Source organism: Ursus americanus, chromosome 26, assembly GCF_024610735.1.
Source record: "Ursus americanus isolate L20-20 chromosome 26, mUrsAme1.1.p, whole genome shotgun sequence".
NCBI classification, from domain to species: domain Eukaryota; kingdom Metazoa; phylum Chordata; class Mammalia; order Carnivora; family Ursidae; genus Ursus; species Ursus americanus.
The window spans coordinates 6,162,137-6,181,113 of NC_142152.1; the positions used below are offsets into that span (position 1 = coordinate 6,162,137).

Here is an 18,977-nt window from a genome sequence, read left to right on the forward strand (position 1 = left end):
GAGGCAAGAACACAAACAAACCAGCTCAGCTGGAGGTTATGAGGGCCTGAACTAAGACACCAGCTATCAACATGGAAAAGAGTAGATAGTGTCAAGATATGTTCCTAATGACAGTGCAAAAAGCTATGGGATTGGCTACAACTTGATGGTTGTTGAGAAAAACTGAAATTGAGTTTTTATAAGTGAGGGACTGAGAGAATGGGGTGTCATTAATAGTCAGGGAATCAGGTAGGAGATGGTTTTGAGTGAGGAAAGGTAATGGTAGCACTGATTTGGACATGTGAGTTTCATTTTCAGTGGGATGAATGTTTGCAGGGTGCTTGATGTACAAGTTTAGACAGCAGATGAGTGATCAGGATGAAGGACCAAATTTGCAACTGACCTGCTTAGTGACAATGACTGAAATCATAGAAAAGGATCTGATAAAGGGAGAGGGAGAAATTAAGGGGCAGAAAATTAAAATCTTGAGAACATATTTAGGGAGCAGAGCTTGGGAGTTAGTGGGGAAGTTAGGAGCCTCCAGAGAACTATGAAGGGTGGCAGAATGTGCCACCCCAAAATATGCCTCCTTGACATAAGGATTATTTTGAGCAGGTTATTCTGGGAAACAGCAGACACAGGAGAAATTCTGAAAACAGACTAGAAGTTACCGTTTGTGTGAGGGAAATTTACATTTATAAAGGAAATCTCCATTTATAAGGGTGCCTCCCTCTCCTACCTGAAGAGAAGGACGACTAAATCACTAGACTCTAGTCAGTAGACAGGCATGAACTTAAGTCTGCATAACAAATCTTACTTTTATTTACCATGCTTTTCCTGATCATCTTCCCATAACTGGCCTCCTCTACTCCTCCTCTGTCTTGAGCTGAAGATGGTATTTCAGCCTGAATTCTAAGCCACCACTGAGAGTTACTCACTTTTCCCTGGGTATGTCCCATGTATACATGAGGTACACATGTTAATAAACCTGTTTGCTGTTCTCTTATTAATCTGCCTTTTCCTACAGGGTTCCCAAATGAGAACTTAGAAGGGTAGTGGGAAAACTATTTTTCTTCCTCTACAGGTAGAAGAACAGTTTAGTAGAGGTTATAAAAGTCAAGGGGAAGCTTTGTTGGCAGCAGGTGTAATTTTAAATTTATGTGTGTGAACACATCTGCAGGCAAAGAGGAAAGGGCCAATAAAAAGAAGAAACCAAATACATAGGAAAGAGATAGAATTATTGTCAGAACATAGTCCCCTACAAAGTAAAAGGAAATGGAATGGAGAGTCCAAGTAGAGAGTTTAACTCCTGGCTTCAGCAAAAGGCTATGTTAATTTGACCGAGGAAGACAGGGGAAGAGAATGAATGGAGACACAGAGAAATTCTGAGGTGGTAAGTAATGAGGTTGAGGAAGCCTGTAATATATGCCTTCTCAGATAAACAGAAGTAAGGTCACCTGTAATAAATAAAGGTAGGACTTGGGTTTAATGGATTTATTCAAAATGCATAGGGGATAGTAACATATGACATGCAAAAAAAGAAGAAAAGGGTTTTCAAAGAATAGCAATGGCCCTGCTGATGTTCCAGTGAATGTGGAGTAGAACCCAACTTAGACCCTCTTTATTAGCTCTGAGTACTAGGTGCCTGAGGAAAGGATTGTGGGAAGGTCTGACCCTGACAACAAGGCTGTCAGGGAGACAAGGAAAGGCCAAAGGAACAGGGAGGAAGGAGTCAAGGGACTGGTTTTCCCAAGCCTCTCCAGTAAGAGTTTGACTGTTTATATATATTTGCCAAGAGATAAAAGAGCTGATCCTGTCTTATCTCAAGCCTTGGCATACAGTGGTACCATTTCTAAGAAACATGTTATCACTAGAGTTTAAGATTGAGCTCCCTCTCTTTAATGTTTAGTGAAGTCCCCTAGAGATTTTCTGAACAATGACTCCCATTAAATACAGCTTATTTTCTTTAACATAAAGGTTTGGGGGAACATATATATACATTTCTAACACTCTTACCTGAAAATCTGAATCTCAAATTCCACTGTGGCATCTTTACATTTCAACAAATTTGAACAGAGAAACTGCATACTTACATAGGATGTTAAATTTAAACATTACAGTCTTCTTTTTAAAGAAAATAATTTCGTCTTACAATTTTAAAAGTGACAAAGTGTAAAGACTTTCTCTGTCCATTTGCCCTAATATGGAGGGAGGTGAAATGGAGATTGTATTGGGCAGTAAGGTATTAATCATCTGTGCAAGTCTAGAAAGGTAACTTATATTCTGGGCCTCTTCTATTATCCATCATGGAGAGTCTGATGAATGTCAAGCTCATCCCCAGGTCATTATCAGTTGTACCATTCTATGAGGTCACAGGCCAGGGACTAAATCTTAACACAGCTCTGTAATTCCCTTCTCCACCTGGATCTAGTAAAGCCAGTCATGGATCCTCCCAGTAATTGTAGAATAAATAGATTTGCAAATTAAACAAAGTGGGGTTCATTATTCAACCAACCAACCCACACACACAAAGAGTGCATTACAAGAATTTCACATATGGGGGCGCCTGGGTGGCACAGCGGTTAAGCGTCTGCCTTCGGCTCAGGGCGTGATCCCGGCGTTATGGGATCGAGCCCCACATCAGGCTCCTCCGCTATGAGCCTGCTTCTTCCTCTCCCACTCCCCCTCCTTGTGTTCCCTCTCTCCCTGGCTGTCTCTGTCTCTGTCGAATAAATAAAATCTTTAAAAAAAAAAAAAAAAAGAATTTCACATATGATCATTCAGGAGCTCTTCAAACCATTCAAGGTCAACCTCCATACCCACACCACAAATCTCAGACATTGTTGCTCTTAACAGAGTCCCACTTCATCTTCCTGCCCAACTCCCCTCAGCTCTGTCCACACACTGCCTCACCAGTTTCAGAATCAGGGGTGAAATGTGTAGCGGGAAATGAGACCCAGAAGGATTCTCTATTTTCAAAAGTGATTTCAAAAGTCAAATTCAGATTAGAATTACATTTCGTTAGTAGAAACCGCTCTCAGAAATCTCTTGTTTTTTAACTACCATAGCCCATTCTCAATAGGTTAATCCTCTCCATTATAAAGAGCTGGAAAACAATTTAGTACTTTAGATGCTCTTCCCTTTTTCTGGCCCTGCCAACTATGGGGTATTCTTTCTCATCCAGCTAATGAGAGGAAACTAGAAAGACGTGGGAATGACAGTCCCCCAGTGCCTCTTTGTAGTAGCCTGATCCACATGTGACCAGCAGGGTCACTTGTGTGACTGTCTACAATAGGGGTTTAATTTTCACTATCGGGTTCTTGATATCACCAATTATCAGGAGCTATGCAGATTTTCTTACTTTCTCTTTTTGATTTTAAAAGTTACTTCTGAGAGAAGTATTTTACTTGGGCAGGGATAATACTGGTATATGCAGGAGATTAAATACAAATATTATAATCAGGATCTTTAGGACACACTATGTTAAGAGATCTCACCATTTAAAAATATCTCCTTGAAAACAATCCAATTAAAAAATGAGCAAAGGATTTGAGTAAACATTTCTCTAGAGAAGATACACAAATGGCCAACAGGCCCATGAAAAGATGTTCAACATCACTAATCTTTAGGGAAATGCAAATTGCAAATACAAAGAAATACTAATTCATACCCATTAGTATACTACTATCAAGAACAAAGACAAAAACCCTCCAAGAAATAACAAGTGCTGGTGACGAGGAGAAACTGGAACTCCAGTACACTGCTATAGGATTGTAAAATGGCACAGCTACTGTGGAAAATATGATGGCCATTCTTCAAAAAATTAAAAAGAATTACAATTTAATCCAGCAATTCAATTCTGGGTACCCAAAAAGAGTGAAGGCAGGGACTCAAACAGATAACTGTGCAAGCATGTTGACAGCAGCATTACTTATAATAGCTAAAACGTGCAAGCAACCCCACTGTCCAACAGATGAATGAATAAACAACGCACGGTATATACACACAATGGGATATTATCCAGCCTAAAAAAAGGAAATTCTGACACCTGCTACAACATGGATGAACTCTGAAGACATATGGTAAGTGAACGAAGCCAGTCCCAAAAAGACATACCGTAGGATTCCACGTGTGTGAGGTACCTAGAGTAGTCACATTCAGAGATGGAAAGTAGAATGGTGGTTGCTAGGGGTTGCAGGGAGGAGGAAATGGGGAGTTATTGTTTAGTGGGAATAGTTTCAGTTTGAGAAAATGAAAAAGATCTGCAGATGAATAAGTAGTAATGGTTATACAACAATGTCAATATACTTCATGCCACAGATTTATTTAAAAATAGTTAAAAAGGGAAATTTTATGTTATACATATTTTACTTCAATTAAAAAAAAAAAGTGTCTCCTGGAACCTTGGAGGTAGAAAAAAGGTGAAAGATATGCTAACTTTTCCTTATGCCACCAGGGAAGGAAAACTGACATCTGAGTACCTACTACGTACCAGGTACTCACATAGTCACACACAAAAGCAAAACCAAAACACCACAAAACAAACAAAAATTAAGCCCTGATTATGTACTATTAACTTCTCTTTACAAGGAAGAAACTAAGGTTTATACGTTAACGTATCGGGTCAGGTAGTAAGAACCAGTGGTAGGATTCAAAGGCAGATCTGCCTGACTCTCGAAGCCCGTGTTCTTTTCACTCCACAATGTTCTTTTATTCTACCCACAGTTGTCTTTTTGAACTGGCTTTCTGCTTTGACGATAGAGCTTTTATACTTAAAAGTTAGACCTGCCTTCTGAAGTGGGCTAAAAATGTCAGTCCACCAAATACATTCACTATGTGTCCACCATATGAGGCCCAGGGCTGGCCATGAAATAATGGAGTCATGTTTCCACTCAGCCATTGGCCATATGGCAGAAAAAAAAAAAATACGATTAAAATTTTACTGGAGGGCAACTCCCTCAAAAGCCCCTGAATACTCTGGGCAAAAGCATTATGTCTTTCAATATTCCATACGGCCAGAACAAGGGGAAAGAGCCTCATTTTATAGCAGTGAGGCATTTTTATCTTTTTCCTAAACCTTCTACCATCACAGTTACTGATCAGCTGTTACTCACTAATGTTGTGCTTCAAGATGGAATTGAACAATTAAGGAAATGTTGTGTGTGGTGCAGAAAATAGGCAGCTCTCAGCTGTTTTATGAAAGAGAACAGGGGGCCCTCTTGACTCTCCTGCGCCTAAGAGCCAAGGTTTCAGTTTTGTGAAACACACAGAGAAGAATAACGCAGATTGTCTACACATCCTCAAACAAAGCAGGGTGTTGGCACGATCCAGTGAATACACAGCCTGTAGATGAGTAAGTACCAAGGGGTGAGCCCCATTCTCATAGAGCCCAGATTCCCAACTTTCTACTTCATTTAATGACAGGTGGCTTGATCATGGAACTCCGATTAGGGGCATTCTGGATCCAAGATCTACCCTCCATCTCCTCTGTGGAAGATTATCTTTACAGATTTTATACTTTAGGAGGGAAATGCAAAGTGCAACTCTGAAATACATGGAATGACTTATCTTGCCTACAGGTTTGATTAAATTCAATGAGTCCACAGGGAAACTCAAAACCAGCAATATTTTGCCCCTTAGACACAGTACAAGTTTAACAAGTAACCTCAGAAAAGTAGACATTTTTTTCTTTAGTACGTAAAGATTCTTATCTCTGAAAATGAGCTGCTACACCACAAATTTTGAGATGCCAAATCAATTTCAGAAAGATGGCATTAAAAAAACAGACCTTACAGCTCTTCATAACTGAGAACAGTGATAAAGGAGGAAGCATACACACTCTCAACGGCATATTGAGTGTTTAAAAACCTGTATTTTAAGAATTTGTGAGTATCTAAATATGACCTTTTTACTATTTTTTACTCCACTATATGCAATTCTTTCTTTCCTTTGAAAATGTCTTTCCTTTCATTCTAAAAATTCAAGAAAAAAACCTCTTATCAATGACCATTTATTGCTCACCCACACTTCCCATTGGAGACAAAGCTTAATTTCTTAAATCATGCTTCACCAGGGTCTTAAACTCTTTCTCCTACATACCCTGCCAAAGAAATCTCACAATGTCATTTTCACTCTGCTAGACCTATTTATTGGACTTTTACATATCATTCATAAATTTGAACAAGTCATGGTCACGGACTCTCATTAACAGGATCCATTGCTCAAGATGATCGAAGAACAAAAAGTGGGTTCTGATTTTACTATTTGGCTCTGTTTACGGGGTATACAGGTCAGGAAATAACCCAGCTCCACTTTCACATTTTGTCCCCCATTGAGGTTAACGTGCATCTTGACCCACAGATGAACACAATCCACATGGACATCAAACCCATACACGTCTGATTCTGGACAAGTGAAACCCGCCACGCTCCTCTGAGAAAGGATGCAACTTTAGGAGCAGACCTACCGGCTATGGTAGCTGTTTCTGAGGCTATCCTAAAAGCAGCTGCACAGAGCAGACGGAGGAAGACACTGTTTTTTAAACGGTAAATACTGCCCCTCACATACGCAATTCCAGTCTTTGTTGGCAAATTCTGAGTACAAAAGGATATAACCAAAAAAAAAAAAAAAAAAGAAGAAGAAAGAAAGAAAAGAAAAAAAGGCTAAATCACAGTCATTACACTGCAACACACAAGACACCTCAGTGAAATATGTAAGAAAGATAATACAACCAACATCTTCCTCCACTTACAGCCTTAAAATGAGGGGACTGCAACGCTCAGATGATGAGCCCACAGCTTCCGAGCCCCAATTGATTTCAACCGATCCCTGCTTTTCTTCCGAGAGAACTATGCAAACGGCTCTTCGCAGGGAGTGTGCTTTCCTGACAAATCACCAAAGCTAGGCGCTAATGATGATTTTTTTTTAAGGCAAATGTGCCACAGATTTGGTCATTCTCAAAAGCCCTTCTCAAAGAACCCATCCTAACCCTTTCCCCCAATCCTGAAGCACAGTCCCTATCCTCCCTCAGCAATCCGCCCTGAAAACCGCAGGCGGGGGTCATTTTCTCGCTGAGAAAGGAGCGAGCCCACGGCGTCCCCTTTACCTTGGCGCCCGCGGCCGGTCGAGAGCGGCTGGTCTCCCGTGTGCGAGCCGGAGTGTGCAGGCGAGCCCCGCGCAGCCCGCCCCGCCCCGCGCGCCCCGCGCAGCCCGCCCCGCCCAGCCCCGCGGTAGTAGGAGCTGCCACGGAGCGGCCGCTGCGCGCTGCGCGTGTGTGGCCGCGGCGCCTGCAGCCCCGGGACTAGTCCCCACCCAGCTTTGTCTCCAGTCAGCGTGCTTCTACAGGAAGCGGCGCATCTCCCACTTCCTCCTCTGCTCGGCAGCTCGTAGCCGCTTCTCTCCCTCTAATTCAAGCTCGCGCTGTCGTCTCCTGCTGCGCGGCTCGCACTAGCGTGACCAGAGCCACTCTCCCCTTGGTTCCAAGTCCCTCTGGTTCCTCTGTTCCTTCCTTCCCTCACCTCCACGACAGCTTCCAGCGACGGCCTGGCCGGCCCCCTTCCCCAAGCGCAGCCGGCTTCTTAGCCTGAGCCGGCCAGTTGTTGAGGGTGCTGCTGCTGTTGGTTTTGGGGGGCCACAGCCCCTGGCCAGGTTCTGGCCCCGAAACCCAGCCCCAGCCCCAATGGCTGCCCCGGTTTACTGTGGTCCCTTTCACGGCAGCTCGCTGCGAGCCTGCCGCTTGCAGCTTCTTGTTGCAGCAGCTTGCTCTGCAGCCAACACTGCTGCCGCTTGGTTTTTCCAAGGTCCCACTACCACGGAGATCTGACTTAACCCACGTGCTCAGAAAGGATTGGCCCTGGTTAAGGATCCTTGTGGGGCACAGGAGCCAAACCAAGTGCTGCACTGCTACCTGTAGCCTAGCAGTGAAGACATATTCCCAAAAGATTCTCTGGTGGTGGGAAGCAACGGGTGGAGCTGAACGCTGTGAATTCCCAGCCTAGAAATAGATCTCTGCCCCCCCCCCCACACACACACACTGGCACACTCACACTGGTGGGGCCCTAAGGACCCTCATGATGGTCCTCTAGTCCTTTCCCCTCACTTTAGGATGTGGTGTAATGTTATGGGTAAGGGAGTCTGTCCACCAGGCTTGGAATCCAAGCTGTCATTACTGACCATATGAACTTGAGTAAACTACTTAACTCCTGTGGTCCTGGACTTCCTCATCTGCAAAATGGAGAGGATTATAGTCCCATCCCACAGCAGAACGTGAGGATTAAATGAGATGTACACAAAATGCTAATAGTTCCTGGGACTTAGGAAATGTTCAATACATATTAGCCCCTATTATTCTTAGAGGATGTGGAAGCTCAGAGACGGCTAGGGACTTTGACAGTCAGCAGTCACACCAGGCCCTGTCCTGTTTCTGGATTCCCCGCAGTTAGTATATTCACCACTAAACCCCCATGCTCTTGGTGACAATTTATTCAGCTTGTGAGTCACTCTCCCCTCAATATTAATACAAGGTACTTTGGGAAAGCTACAATTAAACATGGTCTGGGGGTGGGGGAAAATCCTTCCAGTGTCCAGGCAGTGCTGTTAAGAAACCTCTCTCTAGGCTTCATTGCCTGGAAAGCTAATCCTCCCTAGCCAAGGGGAGTTAATCGCACAACTCCACCTTTTTTGATCCAGTCTTGCCTGAACCCTCCAGCACATCTTCCTAAACCACCTTGAGACCACAGCACATTAACCTGGAAGGTACAGAATTTAATTTCTATGGAATGTTCTGAATCCTAGTATACCCTGTGTTTTGACTGAATGTTCCATGAACAGAGTTTGCTTTTCTTTCTGGAAATCTTTGATCAAAAAGGACGCTAATGTTAATTCACTAACATCAGAAAATTACAAAATGGATTGTTTTAAGATTAAAAATAAAGGAACTACTTTTAAACCACCAGCAAACAGAAATGTAGTAGGGGCAGAGAATGCACATCGATTCCCACTGTGTCCTGCAACCCAATGAAAATCAGACGTGAATTAACTCCAAACCACAAATCTTCATGTCAAAGGTTACCAGGAGCTTTTAAATAAAAATTTAAATACAGTATATATGATACAAGGCCTAACAAAAATGAGAAGCACAATTATTAATGACTGGAAAGATTATGGAAACAAATCTCTGGTTAATTTTAGACTAGGGGATTTCGGCGTTAACTCCGGATTCAGACAGTTCTCTCTCTGTCCTTCTCACACACTCTCTCAACTAGTAGAGAGTGGCTGGTACTTACCCTTACATCTACACAGGAAAATCTCTTTCAGAGAATGAAATCTGGCAGGAATTTGGCCTGTTGCCTTCTGATTAGCTCTTCTACCTCTGGCCCTTAGAAAACTCTTAACAGGTTCACCTGGCCATTGCTGTGGGCTCCCAACCAACCTCCCTTCACAGCTGAAAACAAGATTTTAAGATCTTTCTGTCATTAACCTCATTGCTTTCAACTGGTCCTAATAGCCTCTTTTTCTGGAGAAGAAAACTATGGGGGTATAGTTTTGCCAAGAGAGAAGATGAATCCAGTTCAGATCTCTTAACACAAGCATAGTAAGTACACACACAGTCTACAAAGCATTCATTTCTTAGGAGATATAATTACATCTCACCATGAACAGTACATGCCATTAGTAACTAAACATGAGCCTATCCTCAATGCGTTTTATCAACGCATAACACAAAAACCTGTAAAATACTCCACCTTTCATCAGTGGTCCTATTTGTAGGCATCGGTACCTCGTATTTCTTACGTCCACCATGTAGAAGAGGTTGATGGTCAGAAAGAGGCCATCGTTTTGGCCCGATAGCTCTCCTGCATTACTGCACATTCTAGGTGAATGTCCCTTGCCGTCAACATTTCCCAAATTTTATATATTGCCTCAAGCAAATCGTGTCCCTCTTTCTATATTCTCCATATCATGTAATGAGCAACAAACCAGTTGCCCACAGAAGGAAGATGGGGGTGGGGCACCTGGGTGGCTCAGCCGTGAAAGCGTGAAAGCGTCTGCCTTCGGCTCAGGTCATGATCCCAGCTTCTGGGATCAAACCCCGCATGGGGCTCCCTGCTCAGCGGGAAGCCTGCTTCTCTCTCTCCCACTCCCCCTGCTTGTGTTCCCTCTCTCACTGCCTCTCTCTAAAATAAATAAATAAAATCTTAAAAGTATATAAGAACACTATCAAAACTATTTGTCTTTCTTACCCGGTGTCCGACTGAAAGGTCCTCACCCTTTCACTCCCACCACCAAACTATCCCTTTGACCAAATCCTTCCTATTTCCTTGCCACGGCCTTATTACATAAATGCTTCGCTTTCGCCTATGTGACTGCAAGACTCCTTCCTGAGCCCTCCTACCTCCAGTCTCCAAGCTGTGCCCACTAGAAGTACGCTGCTAACGTGAGCAGTGGGTACCGTCACTGTCCTCCTGTACTTTGTCAGTATCGCCCTTCCCCCTGGCCTACAGGACACAAGTCTTCACTCCTTCGCCTGGCACACAAGGCCTTGCAGAATGTCACACAACTACACGCTCACCTTATTACCCCACCTGCAGCAAGCCCACGTCCGCGGCGTGCTTCTTTTCTCCTGCGCATCTTGGCATATGCTCTTCCTTTTGCCAGAAATGCCCTCATCCCTTCCTGCATTTGGTTGGCTGGCAACCCGTCCTCATCCCCTCAGACTCAGCTCCACTCAGAAGCCTACTCTGAGCACACACACAGCGCCCGGCGTTTCCCGCCCCGAGAAGGCGCGGTGCCTCGCCTCTCCCTCCACGTCAGCACGAACTGCGCGTGGCTTTAATGAGTGGTTCTGTGTCCACCTCACCTGTGGCTATTTGAGCCCCTTAAAGTTAGGGCCATGTTCCATTCATCTTTGCTTGTCACAGAGCAGGTCGTGAACAGATGTTTGTATGATAAAAAGGCATCGTTGGCAGAAATTCCAAACCCGTCTTTGTATTCCTGTGGGTGCCTGGGGAGGGGAAGAAAAGGGAAAGGTCTGAGAAGAGAAGTTGGCCACGGGATAAGAAACAATAATGCCTCGATTTTCTTCGCAAGCTGCTGAAAGCCCTGTACCTGAGCGCCAACTTCTGAATTTTTGTTATATAGGTGAATCTTGGTTCTATGTCTGCACAAAACTGCTTAAAGAAGCCCAATCTGGCAACAAAAAGTAATTTTAAAAAATAGATTTTAAAAAGAAATCGAAAAAAAGGAAAGAAAGCTGTTCTTTACTTGCATTTCTGGATGAACTTTAAAGAGACTAATTTATAAGCCAGAAACACTTTTCACATTCCCTCCCGCACGCTCCAGTCTTTGCCACCTCGCAGCTGTCCCAGAGGCTCTCGTATGCCAGATCCCCAAACTCTTCTCCAATCTCTTGACAATATTGTTCCTCTCTCTCCTCCGCCCTCACCATGCCTACTAGTTCTTTACTATTTTGACTGACTTGCCTTCTCTGGCTAAGTCCTCCCTCCTTTTCTGTCCATGTTCAGTTTTGATGTCTATCCTTTCTCGTTCTGTTGTACCAGACAGGAGCCATGCACCATACCGGCAAAGCCACTCCTGGAGTGCACGGGTGGGCTGTCACGAAGAGAGGAGAGTGAAATGGGAGGAAGGCGAATTCACATATTAATAAATCTTGTCCCACTCAGATCTTTGTGTCCCAGAGTCACTGCCTCTGCCCAGACATCTGAGCCTACCCCCAGCTGTCAGGAGTCAAGAAGACTGAATCATGTTTGGTTTAAAGAGAGTCAGGGGGTGAGGGAGGCAGAGAGAATAGCTTTTTCTCGAGACACAGTGGCTGCCCCTCACTAATGAAAAATGGCAGTCCCTGTTTCATGGTCCAGCAGAAAAGCTAGTAGGACAAGGGACTACAGAGTAATGGCCAAGGCTTCCTCTAGAGGACAAAATGTTAAAAGCATGAGTTTGGCTTTCCCTTTAGCTTGGGCAGGGCTATCGAGAGGATTAAGTGGAATAGTGTGAAGCCCCCCAGATACTTCTCTGATATTGCCTGAAATGTCACCAAAATTAAACCAATTTGGGTTATTAACCCAAGTGTGTGTGTGTGTGTGTGTGTGTGTGTGTGTGTTACATGCATAAAGCCCTGGGGAGGTTGCCACTGATGAATGAGTTCTAGAAATTTGCTTTCCTTAACACCTCATGAGAAAACAAACCCAAGTGTTAATGGGTAGGGTGGGGGTGGGTTCGGAGGCTGAGGGCTGCTGGAAGCTGGGAGCCGGAAGGCTAACCATGAAGCTGGAGAAGACTCTAAGTATTGAGGGAAGCAGGAAGGAAGAAGGCTGGAGAGGGGGAGGGAGGCAGAGCCAGGGCTGGAAGTAAGTCAGGGAGGCCTGGATGTAGAGTCCAATAGGGGGAGTCTGGCCAGGCTGAAGAAGGCTAGACACTCCCCGAGTGGACATTGCCTGCAATGTGTCTGCAGTTCTGGTCTTCCCAAAAGAAGGCAATGTTCTAGACCCTCCAGCGACAGAAGTGGGAGCTGGACTATTGACTGGGTTGATGAAAGAGTTTAAACCAAATGCATTGTTACTGTAAAAACAGAAACAGCAGTTCTGCAAAATACAACTTGTTCCCTCTAAAAAGTCTCTGAACATTCACACAGAAAATCAGGGACAACAGGAAGCAAGGAACAGGATCAAGAGGAGGGAGTCAGCAACAAAGTATGACAGAGGTTAGAGAGCACGGTGCACGATAGAGCCTGGGAAAAACAACCACTAGAAGGAATATCGGAATTAAAGGATACGAATCGGTGAGATTAACATCACACAAATAAATCATTTTGAAGTGTCTTGAAAGAATGGGAATACAGTAAGAACTCCAACCATTTGTGGGCAAGGCAGAAAGGCAAGATGTGATTTTTCTGGGCCAAATATGTCAGCCAGAGAGGGTGATCTATTTCGATAGTAAATAGTTAACGAAAGGCTGGAGAATAAAAGAAGACATTCCCAGGCCTCAAGGTCTTGATGTCTTTGTTGATTTTCCTCCTGTAAAGAGTATTCATAGGTTAACTCTTGACCTTGGTCCCCCCGCCCCCCGCCTGTTTTTCTCCTGGGTTCTCACTTTGAATTTTCCTATGATAAATCTCAGAAACAGAAGCACAGGCATTGAGGAAGGCTCTGTGGTGTGAGGTGCTGGGTGGTGACTGTCTCTCCTACAGAGTCCACTCTAGTCTACTAAGCAACCTGAGGACAAGGACTGGCCTCTCTGTGTGTCCAGCGCCTTGCCTAGTACTTGGCATGCCGTGTGCACTCAGAACACGTTTGTTGACTTTAACCGAATCTAAACAATTAAACCCTGTGGGAGATGGTGAGGAGTGCTACTGACCACCGTGAAAACACAAGAACATACATTTTACAAAATTCTAAGAGAATGAGCAAACAAATCACCGTGGTAGCTTACAACATCACCCAAAATGTCCTCAGAAATTGGAAAATGAGAAGACACGGCAAGGTGGAAAATGTGCTACTGATGTCAAAAAGGGACAGGGCCTGACGTTACCACCTAATATTAAACTAGAATGAAAATCCGTTATCTGCTCAGATGATAATGAAGTCCCACCATACAAAGACAGTTCCTATAAAGTGTTATCAACTGATTACGTGCAAATCTGTACACTCGAAGGTGCATCTTCAGTAATGCAAAACATTTGCTATAACTTCCTGTGAAATGTTACAAAAATGATGTCAGTTACATTAGTGAGAAATTATTCAAATTCTTTAAGCATCACATAAAGTATTTCGTAAGGAAATTTCAACAGAGAAGAATTGGGTGGTATATAGTAAATGCAGAAATCTCAAATTATTGACTTGACAAAAATAATATGATTCCTCGGGAAATTACTATTTTCATGTGTGCAGTTTTCTCAAAGAAAATGGCTGGGCTAGCAGCACCTGGGTGATTCAATGAGTTAAGCATCCCACTCTTGATCTGGGCTCAGGTCATGATCTCGGGGTCCTGAGATTGAGCCTGCCTTGGGCTCTGCACTCAGCGGGGAGTCTGCTTGGGATCCTCTCTCTCCCTCTCACTCTGTCCCTCCTGCACCACACCCCTGCAGCAGTCACTCTCTCCCTCTCTCAAATAATAAATAAATAAATTAAAAAAAAAAGAAGAAGAAGAAGAAAAGAAATGGCTGGGGTAGGCTTAGCACCCCCTCATCCTCAAATCACCTCCTGCTTCTCCTGGTTCTACTTCTTATCATCTTGACAACTTGATTGTCATTGTGTGTTTCTCTTTCTCTCTCTCGTGTACCATATGTGGAATTCTGGAATACACATGTAATGTCTTACTCTGCGGTATATCTAGTACCTTCTGCAATGCTTAGTGCACAGCGCATAGTAGGTATACAATAAATATTTGTTGCATGTATGAATAAAGGCAAAAGTGTGCCAAGTAAGGGACACAGATTAATTTTAGGGGGATATTATAAGCCAAACATTTGTGGGTTTATTCATAATTTTAAAAAGATTAATACAGTCTTATAGTATCTTGTTGGTAAGCAGGTTTGTCATTATTTGTACATTGTCCTTTATGGCTTTGTTTTCAAGTGAAAAGAATGGGTTACTTGCTCAAGATCAGTGACTGTCATTGCATCCTTCCCAGCTCAAAATACTGGAATTCACCCAGACCACAGCCAAGTCATTTGTTTGCTGCTAAAATATTTATGTACATTTCTCCTAACTCCCCAACCTCAAATTTTACATCCAGAAAGTAGGTAGATTCATATGAACTAAAAAGTAATAGCATAACTATGACTAAGAAAACCCCACCAATACCCACTAAACACACCTGGCACTCTAACCTTTAAGAGCAGAAAACTACATGACCTGTATCCTTACCTAACGTTTACATGTATCAGTGGGTTTACATCTGAAGAAAGGGGCAGCAACTTCAAATAATACAGTCCAGAGGGATAAGAAGTTGTATATGCTCATAACTGAGGGGACACCGCTAGAGAAAAATAAGATTTCAAGGAAGAAGTGAAAGTGTTCAGAATGAATAGATTTGCTTAATTGTTAGTGAAACAGACTCCTATTTTATTCTGGAATAATAGTCTAAAGAAATTCTTCAAAGACCTACCATTTCTGACAATCATCCGATGGGAAAATCAAAACACCTTTCTACCCCTAAATTTCTAGGAAGATAACTCTGTGCTTATCTTGATTAGCCCACGTCTTGATGGTGCCTGGTCCACAGTAAATTCTAAATCTTTGTGAGGTGAATGAACACAAGAATAACCGAAACTCACTATTCCTATTCATACTATATATAAATGATGAGGTTTAGCATAAATAAGAGATCAAGCTGTTGGTTCTGGTGTGGGTTCCGAACAGGTACGCCTCATTACCGAAAGGAATTACCACGAAGACTTCTGTGTAGATTTCATGTGGTGCATGGGTACGCACGTGCTGCCGAGTCACGTTTGTTCACCGTGTTCTCTTAACAACCAGCTGTGTCCTCCACTCCAAGGGTCACTGCTGCATGGCTAACAGGTTCATTTCTCCCAATTCGTGTCTAGAAAGGTGTTCATTTATAATGCACCCTCTAGGGCTGATGGAGAAGAAATCTCCTTTCACCCACCCTAGATTGGAGGCTGCCTTCTTCTTACCATCAGTCAGTTGTGACAAAACAGCATGGACATGGGCTCCACAGTGGCCCTGGGGGCCCAGGAGAAATGTTTTCTGCTTGCTCTCTCTTCTCTTCTGACTGTCCGTAACCAGAGGTCAGCAATCTTTCGCCTCGGAAGTGCCACAGAGGACAAGAAATTCCACAGGTGTTCCTGGCAAATTTCAGGAAGAAACAGAGGAGGGGAAATTAAGGGGAAGATTAGGAGGGAAGTGTTTCTTTTTCTCACAAAAACCATTTTTTTTAACAAGACCTCTGAAAACAGAACTCAACTGAGAGCCAGATAAACAGAAGACAATTTAACTTACTTTTAAGAGGGAGCAATGTGAAAACTTGGTTTTAAAATGAAGGGAACTAACAACAACCTGCAAGGAATAGCAAACGGAAGAGGGAGACAGGACTAAGAGGTAATTGTGTTGCTTGCAAAGCTGCCAGGGGGAAACCCTAACTCACTGAGTAGCTTTACTCTTTGGTGGTTGGGGGGGAGATGAGGTTTTAGTTTAAAAAGGGTGGGGATGTTACTGAAATCGGTCATTTAACAACATTTACCTTTTATTTAAAATTAGATACAATGTATACATTCAGATACACAAGTATGTATCGGAAGCTCGCTAGGCGCCAGCAGGAAAGAAAATAGACTCTGTCTCTTACCTCATGAGGTTTATATGATAATGGGGGAATCAAAAATAAAACACAGCTGACCCTTGAACAACATGGGTTAAACTGCACGGGTCCACTTCCACGTAGATTTTTTTTTCCATACGGTACTACAAATATATTTCCTCTTCCTTACAGTTTTCCTAACATATTTTTCTTTAGCTCGCTTTATTGTAAGAATACAGTATATAATACATACAACATACAAATGTGTGTTAATCAACTATGTATGTTATGGTAAGTCTTCCAGTCAATAGTAGGCTAGTAGTAAAGTTTTGGGGGAGTCAAAAGTTGTGTGTGGATTTTTGATTGCTTGGGGTGTCGGTGCCCCTAACTCCTGTGTTGTTCAAGGGTAAAGTGTAGTTAGCACATAAATATATGTCAGGCAGCATCAAGTGCTGTGAAGAAAAATAAAACCGGGTAAAGGGGAACAGAGTGGCAGGATTGCATACATTTTTTAAGATTTTATTTATTTGAGAGAGAGAGAGAGAGAGCAAGCACGAGCGAGGCGAGGGACAGAGAGGGAGGGAGAGGGCGAGGGTCCCAAGCGGACTCTGCATGGAGTGTAGAACCCAACACAGGGCTGCATCTCAGGACCCTGAGATCACGGCCTGAGCCGAAATCAAGAGTCAGATGGTTAACTGACTGTGCCGCCCACGTGCCCCGGCATGCAATGTTTTACGTAGGAAGGTTGCTAACTATTCCCTGATTTCTACCTTTCCCCACCCCTTTCGATTCATCCTCCATCCTTCTTTGCTGTGTTCTGTGCTGTGGTAACTCCTAGATGTCCCCCAGTTATTACTAGCTCCTGGTTCACACCCTTGTGGAGTCTCCTCTCGCATTGACTCAGGGCTGCTAGTATGTGGCTGGAGAGACCGGGTGTGACGTCCAAGCTAGGGCAGAAAGGGCATCGCAGCGGCCGCCTTGGCCCCCTGGAGCACTCGTGGGGGAAGCCGGGCACCAGGCTGTGAGTGCCCTCAGGCAGCCCTGAGCAGAGGCCCATAGACGGAGATCTCAGTCTCTGGCTGACCACCAGCAATGACATCAGCCATGTAAGTGAGCCACCTTGGAAATGGATCCTTCATCCCGCACGGTCTTCAAGGAACCAACATCCTGGCTGCAGTCTCATGTGAGACCTGGGGCTGGACACAGGAAGGCAAGCTGCTTCCAAATTCCCGACCCACAGAAGGAGATACCGAGGGCTTACTGTTCCAAGCCACAGTATTTTGGGGCAGTCTGCCGTACAACCACAGATAACTCCTACAGCACCCAATACTATACCCCCCGGACTCCCCTAGACTCTGGTTTCCAGCTGTGTTCGGCCAACGCACAGACAGCAAGGCCGGCAGCCTATTCCTCAGCACTCTGTTCTGGGCGGCTCCATGCGGCTTCAGGATGCAGCTCTCCTTGGGCTCCTATAATACTATTTCTTCCCTTTGGCCCCTCAAGACTACCTATGGTCTCTGATCTCATTCTTGGCTTCCTTACTCCTGCACACAGTGAACAAGTCTTTTTATTCTCCTAAAACTTGTGTGACTTTCATTTCCAGCCAAGACTCAGGCTGATACAAAAGGCTTCCTGTAAGAGAGGACATTTAGAGATGTGAAGGAAGTGAGCGGAGGAGGCCTCCTAACATGTGGGGAAGAGTATTCCAGCAGGTGCAAAGACTCTGAGACGAGGGGATCCTTGATGTGTTCAAAGAACAGCAAGGTCAGCGTAAGAGAGTTAGAATGCACAAATGGGAAAGTGTGAGGGTATGAGGGTGGAGGGGTGGGCAGGGGACACATCAAGACAATGGTTGCATTCTGAGTGTTGTGCACAGCCCTGAGGTGGGTTGGGAGAGGTCTCAATGGGGGGCATGACATGACCTAACTTGCCTTGCTTTGTGAGACCAGGCTGGGAACTGGAAGACCAGTCAGGGGGCTCCTTTAGAACTCAGAAAGATGATGACCAGCTCGGGTATGATAAGTAATAAAGGTGCAGAGAAAAGACTGAATTCAGGATGTGTTTTGAAGCCAGACCTGTAAAAATGTGCTGCTAGGTTGAATGCGAGACAAGTAAGGGTAAGGAAGCCTCCAAAGTGACTGAGGAATATGCTGGAGCCACTTACTGAGATGCAAACAGGGAGCAGAGGAAGGCAGTTTGGAGGAAGGAGGGGCAGAAATCAAGAGCTGGTTCATTTCATCTTCAAAAGAGGAAAAGCGTAACATTCTGCTGTTTAAAAGGAAGATGAAAGGTTTTTTTTTCTCACTTTACAAAACAGAGGATCTCCCTTTACAGAGGAACTTTCCTAAATCCCTGCCTAATAGGGTATTGCCATTAGAAAAATGTTTTAAATCAAGTAGTGCATCTTCAGGTTTAGTTATGAATGTGATCAGCTGTGGATCAGTTCTGGCTCCCCAAAGGTCGGACTAACTAAATCCAGGAGCCAGGCCTGCTCCCTGGGGCCAGAGTGCCTGCTGTCTGTTACAAAACACTATCTGCCTCTCAGTTGAGGATTCTAATGATCAAGCCCGTAAAGACAATCTCACTGGTTAGCCTCACATGACTTTCTTTTTTAAAAAATTGAAATATGACTACCATCAGCTCCAGAAGCAGATGGGGCAGGAAACAAGACTCAACAGACACTTCCGTTTTTCTTGGGACAGCACCCTTTGCCCCATTTCCGCAGC

At 44.0% G+C, this 18,977-nt stretch overlaps 1 protein-coding gene across 2 annotated transcripts in view; it reads right to left on the reverse strand.

Annotated features, from left to right (window-relative positions):
• GNG2 (G protein subunit gamma 2) overlaps positions 1-10,678 on the reverse strand; it is a 117,228-nt gene extending 106,550 nt beyond the window's left edge. The window contains exon 1 of one of the 2 annotated variants that reach the window (XM_087855973.1): positions 10,550-10,678. The gene's annotated coding sequence lies outside the window, so the exon portion shown is untranslated. Of the gene's footprint in view, positions 1-7,084; positions 7,183-10,549 lie in introns of those variants that run through there. The other variant, XM_045810372.2, reaches the window with a different exon arrangement.
• Between the last annotated feature and the right edge of the window lie 8,299 nt (positions 10,679-18,977).